Raw genomic sequence first — 7,838 nt, forward strand, 5'->3', positions numbered from 1 at the left:
TCCAGCCTGGCTCTGGTTTCCCCTGGTGCTGGGGAGTGGAGGCGAGTTGTGCTTCCTGCTGGGAGAGAGAAGGGCCTTGGGAAGCAGCTCCATGAGCCACAGCTGTGCCGAGCCCGGGAGTCTGTCCAGGTAAGAGCAGGGCTTATACTGCCAGTGAGGAGCTGGGTTTGCTGTTGAAACATGCCCATGCCTTTAAATGCAAGGACAGGCAGAAGCTGGGAGGGACCCTGAGCACATGTGAAAAGACCTTGACTGTGGGAGGAGTGTCCAGGAGAAATTATTCCTTTTTTCAGGGAGGCAGTTTGTGAGGACAGGGGGGTTGCTGTGCTCTCTAGCAAAAATACTGCCTGTGGGATGTCCAGGGTGAGGAAATGTTGGCCACGTGTGGGCTGGAGCAAAGGTGTGTGGGTGCCTGTGTGTGACACCCGTGGGTGTGCAGGAAGGGGGTTCTGGTGCCATTGGAGCTGCCAGGGAGCCAAAAGGGGCACAGTTGTCTGAAAAAGGTGAAAGCTCTGTTGGCCTCTGTTGACACCTGCACCAAAGGAGTTGCAAATTTTCCCCCTCTTGGTTGCAGGCTTCACAAAGCTCCCAGGAAAGGAAGTTTTAGATTCCAACTCCCCTTTATGCTAAAGGTTTCCTTGCTCTCTCAGCAGGATGTCGAGTGCCACCATGTCCCTGAGGTTCCCCTTTCTGCTGTTTGGGAGAGCACGAGGTGGATGGAGAGGATCCCCAGCCATCTGCAGGCAAAAGGGACTCGCAGAACTGCGATTTTTCTCCAGGTACTCTTTAAGGTGGACTTGTCAGGGTACCATGGGTAATGTGCCAGCTCTCTCTGCTGGAGTTTTCATCTTCTGCTATATTTGAACCTACAGAGTAAAACTAAAGTCAGGTGTGTTCTGGAGTATGTTACACTTGTGCAAAAGCTCCTTCCCTCTGTTTATTTTCTGTTCTGGAAAGCACAGTCTGGGGTTCCTGGGCACTTCCTATTAAATGATTCCATGAAAATAATTTTGTACTGAAAGGAGAAAGGAGCTGACTGTTTGAGATCAGATGTCACTGATAAAAGCTTTGTTTTTTCACTCAATAAGCTTTTAAAATATCTCACAGTGTGTAGGAATGCCTGGCTTCTAAAACTCACCAGCTGAGTCTTAGAAGTTTCTTTGAAGAGCTGATTTCAGACAGGAAAATTGCCCCCCCAGGAGGGACTCTGTGCCTGCTTTCCCGTGGCTCCAAGGGATCTCTGGCCCTTCATGCCGGCACCGAGATTTTCTCGGGAAGGGCCTCAGATCCCCGGACCAGTCTGGGACACAGGCAAGATCCCACCTGCCTTTAGAAATGAGACCTTCTTGTGGCTTCCTGCCCGTACCCATTGGTGGGTTCCAAAGAAGGCCTCTTGAAATGCCTTTTGGGCTGTCCATGGCAAGCTTGAGACACAAATTGGCCCCCCTGGAGGGACAGTGCTGTTGGTGCCTCCCCCGGGTTGGGGCACCCCGAGGACTCCAGCGCGCACCGAAAGGATTATTCGGAGGAGATCCTCTGGGGTGCCTGGCCCTGGGGGAGCTCAAAGCAAGGTCCCTGCCATGGATTCAGGCATTGCTGAGAGTATCCCAGGGGTAGCTGTCCCTGCTAGACATGGAGCTCTCTAATGGGCTGTAATTGGGTTCTAAAAGTGGTGCTCCAAGTGCCAAAGAAGTGTGGGATTGGGATTAAGAAATGAGCAGTGATGGTGCAATTGGCTGTTTTCTCTGGAATGTAATGGTAAGAGCTGCAGGAGTGCCAGGTGTGTGTTCCAGTCCCCAGCATTTGGTTTGCACATGTCCTGGTCAGACACAGGTCCAACTTCCTCAGTCCTTAACCCAGTAGAGGGAGAATTAAGGACTGGCAGTGTTAAGGTGATGGGTGTGACAGGGGTTAAACTGGGAAAACATTGGGGAATTCCTCAGTTTCCCTATTTGCCAAACTCACCCAAACCTGTGCTAGGAAGAGATGGACTGGAAAAGTTGAGGCAGAAATGAAATGGAAAACTGGGGATATTGAAACTGTAATTGCTGGAACTAAATGTGTCCAAGCAGCAGCTCTTGTTGTGCAGGGAATAACTCCTGTCAGCAGCAAGGTCCTGACTGAAGTGGCAGCTGCAGTTGTTCCTGTGGTGTGGGCCAGTGGAATTGCAGGAGAGTGGGAGAGGGCAGAACCTGTAGGTATTACCCCTAATGTGGGATCTCTCCTGGTAAGGCAAAGCCAGTATCCTTTAAAATCAGAATGCCAGCTTGGGTTGGTTGCAGTAACACTTAAATTGGCTCATCCTGGTTTGCTTTGTAGGATGTGAATGCAAGAACCTGCCAAGAAAACCAATGTCCAAGATGATTGATGAGTGCAGGACCTGAGAGAACCACCTTGAATGACAACCTCGAGCAGTTTCCAATATTGGATTGCAAAGATGGCCTTTGCTGCATCTCCTTGAGCAAGGAAAGCCAAGAAACCTTTGCTTTGGCAGGAGAAAATCCAGAAAGCCGGAAGGAAGAAAAGAAGCCCCCTGACTCCTCCTGAGCCCCAGACAGCCCATGAACTGCCTTCCTGGGAATGATAGGACGGGGTGGACTCTGGATTGCTCCCTCTGGATGTGTGGTAAGACTGTTCTGCCAACTTCTCCAACAGCCTGTAAGCATTTGCTGCCTTGGCTAGATGGTGCAAGGGCAGCCTTTAAGCAGCTGAAGCATTCCCTGAGGAGAGCTCTGGGTCTGCCAGACCTCTGAGAACTGTTGGAATCATGTTTGGTGGGGAGGGCAAACAAAGGCCAAGGTGTGCAGTGACCCCCCTGAGAAGGGACTTTGAGTTAATGGCATCCCTGCAAGTGACCTTTGTGGGCTGTTCCCCCTGTAGGGCAGGTGAGAGTCCCAGCTACAGTGATGGGAGAAATGGTTAAAAGAGAGCCCAAAAAGCTGGAAATGCTCCTGGAGGCTCTTGGCCAACAGAGTTTGCTGAGTTCCCCCTGACAGAAGGATAGTGATAGCTTTTGAGTGCTGGTAGATGCTTTGAATAGATAGCCTTGAGTGTGTCCTTGTTCCACCAGTAGGCCTTGCCAAAGTCCCCATATTCTAGGAGATATGCCTATTGAAGTTAAAAATGATCTCCATAATCCTTTGTTGTCTTGAGGCTCTCCCCTGCAGGAACTCCAGGAACTCCTGGTGCCGCCTGGGCCGATGGATTGGACGCCCCAGCCCCTCCGTTCCTGCCCAGCCACTGGGTCCGTGTCCAGTGGTGGCACTGCCAGCCCTGCAGGTGAAGTGGGAAGGGCCTTTGCAGGTCTTATGGATCCATTTATAGTAGCCAAAGTTGCAGAAAAAGGATGTTGGGTCTCTTCTTGAGTTCAGAAAGCTCCTTTGGATTGGTGAGCAGGACAAAGTGGATCCTTCAGAGTTCCCATCCGTGTTTGTGTCTCAGCCTGTGTTAAGATTCAGGGCTGTAGCTGTTGTTGTCACTGAGGAGTCAAACTCTGCTTTAAATAATGAGACATTGGCCTAGTGGAGAAGTGTCAAGAATAAAGGGGGAATGATATCTGAGTGTTGAGATGTAACAAGAGCTGATCCTTTTTGCAGTGGGATGTAACCTGGAAAATGCACAGAGCTGAGCCAAGGGATTGAAAGGGACCAACCAAGGGAGGTTAAGAAGGGAAGTGAGGCAGCAGGCAAGCAGCACCAAGTTGCTGTGTAAACAGGTGAGTTGTGTTGAGGTTCCTAAGGCAGGCACTGAGGACTTTGAGGGCTCCAGACAGAGCAGACCTGGGAAGGCCCTCGGTGAAGCCCCTTGGAAACCTTCTAAGGGTAGGTGTGTATGGTAATGAGTGTTGGAAAATGTCCTGTATGTGGAACAGGAATGCAGGGAAGGAAAATGAATCCTCCTGTAATGCTGCCATATCAGCTGCAGTGGAGATAGCTCTGTGTGCCCTTTGGGAGCTTATTGCCAGGACTCGTAGTGGGCTGGAATGATTCAAGAGCGTAGGAATAAAAGATTGCCTGGCTTCTAAAACTCATCAATTGAGTCTCAGAGGTTCTTGTATGAAATTTTAGGTAACACCTGAACTTTTGTGTGTACTTCTGAGTTCAGCTGGAAAGAGATTGTCCAGGGAAGAGGAATCTTGCTCAGTGCAAGAAGTTGCACTTGGTGAACTTCCCATCTGAGCTGATGCCCTTGGCAGGAGAAGTGCTAAGCAAGGAGGCTCTTTGCTCCTAGGCAGGAAGAAAGGTCAGTGCCCTTCCTCCCCAAGGCCCAGCCCAGCAGGGCTGGCAGGAGCTGCTGGTGTGGCTGCTCTTTGGGTTCTCAGCTGTGCCCGTGGGGTGGTGACATCGTGTTCCTGCCTGTGCTCCAGGGCAGCCAAAAGCCCCAGCCCAGCCCCTGGGCCTTTCTGGGAGCCTGAGCTATTGCAGTACTGGGGATGGGGGTTTGGGTTTTTGTTTCCCTAAAAGTAGAACCATTGGGGGGGATCTCTTATCTCACAGTTGTTGTTGTTTTGATATCTTAATTAATTACAACTTGAGAAGAAAAGCTTTTGTAACTTAGCAACTGACTTGCACTGGTTACACTGAAAGTGCCAAGGAGTTGTAGTGTCCACTGGATTGTTTGTATTGAAGCAGTTTGGTGTTTACAGAGGGATAATAACTCCTGTCAGCAGTAAGGTCCTGACTGAAGTGGCAGCTGCAGTTGTTCCTGTGGTGTGGGCCAGTGGAATTCCAAGAAAATGGACAAGGACAGAACCTGTAAGTTTTACCCCTAAGGCAGAGTCTCTCCTGGTAAGGCAAACCCAGTATCCTTCAAAATTAGGAAGCCAAGCTGGATTGGTTTTATTAACAGCTAAATTTGCTGTGATCATGGTTTGATAGTAGAATGTGAATGGAAGGACCTGTAAAGAAAGGAAATGGGAAAGATGATGGATTGCTGGGAGCAGGGGCTGGCAGACAGTGGGATGGATGTTTGGTTGTGTTTGGGAATGAGCAGCTTGACCTGCCCAGGGTTGTCTGTGCTGGGGGTGGGTTTGGGTCCTGTGTGGCCACAGGTCTGTGCAGCAGCTGGAGCCTGGGCAGGTCTGGGGGCTGTGGTGTGCCAGGCTGCTGAGTTTGTTTTGCCTGTTTCCTTGGAGTGTCCCAGTGTCCCTGCTTGGCTGTTTGTTGCCCTGCAGGCAGAAGAGCCCAGGCCTGAGCTGGCTGAGTGTTGGTGTGAGCCAGAGTGGGTGTCCCTGCCCTCGGGCCAGTCCCCAGAGCTGCCTTTGGCATCCCCTGCTGAAGGGTGGGAGCTGCCCAGAGCCAGCAGCATCCAGCTGGAGGATCCAGGAGGATGCAGCTCTGCTTTGCTGGGAGGTAAGAGGTGGGGTGCAGGAGCTGGCAGGGGTGTTTTGCAGGCAGAGGGAGGGCAGGAGCAGGAGAATTGCAGGTGCAGCAGCTGGGTCAGTGCTGGATGGAGTCGGGGCTGGGAAAGGGCCCTGAGTGTCAGGGCAGGGGAGAGCCCAGGGTGGCCCTGGGAGCCCTGGGGCTGTGAACAAGTGCAGTGGGCAAAGGAATGGGCACTGGAGAGCTGGGCACAGCTGGAGGAGTTGCAAGGGGAACCAGGAGACTGGAATGCAGGAACAGCAGCAACTCCCTGTGTGTGTGTAGAACCAGGTGTACTGCAGCCCTGAGTGAGGTGGGAAATGAACCTCAGGAGGCTGGGAACGAGTCCCACACACTGGTTAAAGTGGGATGGAGTCTTGCCAAGTGTCTGAAAAGCTTTTCTTCAGTGTTGCTTTATCAGTTGAAAACTGAAGTGATTGTCCAGGTGTTGGCAGTTGTTTTCCTGTGTCTTTGGTGAGGTGTTGACTCAGTACCTTTCTTGGAGCTGCTGTTGGATGAAGAGGTGCCCCCAATTGACCTGTAAGGTCCTTGTTTTTCTTCCCTGCTTCTCCCAGCTTGTCCAGGAGATGGAATTCCAGTGCTACAGTCTGGGTGGGTCATGGTCCTCCCAAGAGGAGCCTTTGTGCTTTCAGGACAAGTTTTGGTGCCACTGGAGCTGCTGGGAGAAGCATAGGGTAGGCAGTGAGAGGCCTGGAATGATGTTGCTGTGGCACAGAAGAAATGAGCAGTGATGGTACAATTGACTATTTTCTCTTGAATGTAATGGTAAGAGCTGCAGGAGTGCCAGGTGTGTGTTCCAGTCCCCAGCATTTGGTTTGCACATGTCCTGGTCAGACACAGGTCCAACTTCCTCAGTCCTTAACCCAGTAGAGGGAGAATTAAGGACTGGCAGTGTTAAGGTGATTGGTGTGACAGGGGTTAAACTGGGAAAACATTGGGGAATTCCTCAGTTTGTCTGTTTGCCAAACTCACCCAAACCTGTGCTAGGAAGAGATTGAGTGGAAAAGTTGAGGCAGAAATGAAATGGAAAACTGGGGATATTGAAACTGTAATTGCTGAAACTAAATGTGTCCAAGCAGCAGCTCTTGTTGTGCAGGGAATAACTCCTGTCAGCAGCAAGGTCCCGACTGAAGTGGCAGCTGCAGTTGTTCCTGTGGTGTGGGCCAGTGGAATTGCAGGAGAGTGGAAGAGGGCAGAACCTGTAGGTATTACCCCTGATGTGGGATCTATATGGGTAAGGCAAACCCAGTATCCTTTAAAATCAGAATGCCAGACTGGATTGGTTGCAGTAACAGCTAAATTTGCTCATCCTGGTTTGTTTGTAGGATGTGAATGCAAGAACCTGCCAAGAAACCAATGGCCAGGATGATTGATTAGTGCAGGACCTGAGAAAACCACCTTAAATGACAACCTCGAGCAGTTTCCAGTATTGGATTGCAAAGATGGCCTTTGCTGCATCTGCTTGAGCAAGGAAAGCCAAGAAGCCTTTGCTTTTGAAGGAGAAAAACCTGAAAAGCAGGAAGGAAGAAAAGAAGCCCCCTGACTCCTCCTGAGCCCCAGACAGCCCATGAACTGCCTTGCTGGGAATGGTGGGACAGGCTGGACTCTGGATTGCTCTCTCTGGATGTGTGGTAAGACTTTTATACCAGCTTTTAAGAACAGCCTGTAAGCATTTGCTGCCTTGGCTAGATGGTGCAAGGGCAGCCTTTAAGCAGCTGAAGCATTCCCTGAGGAGAGCTCTGGGTCTGCCAGATGTCTCAGAACTGTTGGAAGCATCTTTGGTGGGGAGGGCAAACAAAGGACAAGGTGTGCCGTGACCCCCCTGAGAAGGGACTTTGAGTTAATGGCATCCCTGCGAGTGAACTTTGTGGGCTGTTCCCCCTGTAGGGCAGGTGATAGTCCCAGCTACAGTGATGGGAAAAATGGTTAAAAGAGAGCCCAAAAAGCTGGAAATCCTCCAGGAGGCTCTTGGCAAACAGAGTTTGCTGAGTTTGCCCTGACAGAAGGACAGTGATAGCTTTTGAGTGCTGGTAGATCCTTTGAATAGATAGCCTTGAGTGTGTCCTTGTTGCACCAGTAGGCCTTGTCCAACTCCCCATATTCCAGGAGAAAGACCTATGAAAGGAAAAAGTGATCTTCCTAATCCTTTGTTGTCTTGAGGCTCTCCCCTCAGGAACTCCAGGAACTCCTGGTGCCGCCTGGGCCGATGGATTGGACGCCCCAGCCCCTCCGTTCCTGCCCAGCCCCTGGGTCCGTGTCCAGTGGTGGCACTGCCAGCCCTGCAGGTGAAGTGGGAAGGGCCTTTCCAGGTCTTGTGGGTCACATTTATAGCAGCTGAAGTTGCAGAAAAAGGACCTGGGGTCTGTTATTCTTGAGTTCGGAAAGCTCCTTTTGATTGGTGAGCAGAACAAAGTGGATCCTTAGGGTAAAGTGGGAATGATATGTGCATGTTGAGAT

The 7,838-nt window shown here is 51.0% G+C and overlaps 1 long non-coding RNA gene across 1 annotated transcript; it reads left to right on the top strand.

The window, feature by feature from the left end:
* The first annotated feature begins 3,172 nt into the window (after positions 1-3,172).
* Positions 3,173-5,977, top strand: LOC135408624 (uncharacterized). The gene is made up of 4 exons (XR_010427726.1): positions 3,173-3,279; positions 3,597-4,754; positions 5,174-5,351; positions 5,936-5,977. It is a non-coding gene; the product is annotated as an uncharacterized LOC135408624 (long non-coding RNA).
* Positions 5,978-7,838: the final 1,861 nt, after the last annotated feature.

The sequence above is a fragment of the Pseudopipra pipra genome, unplaced genomic scaffold (assembly GCF_036250125.1).
Source record: "Pseudopipra pipra isolate bDixPip1 unplaced genomic scaffold, bDixPip1.hap1 HAP1_SCAFFOLD_533, whole genome shotgun sequence".
In the NCBI taxonomy this organism is placed as follows: domain Eukaryota; kingdom Metazoa; phylum Chordata; class Aves; order Passeriformes; family Pipridae; genus Pseudopipra; species Pseudopipra pipra.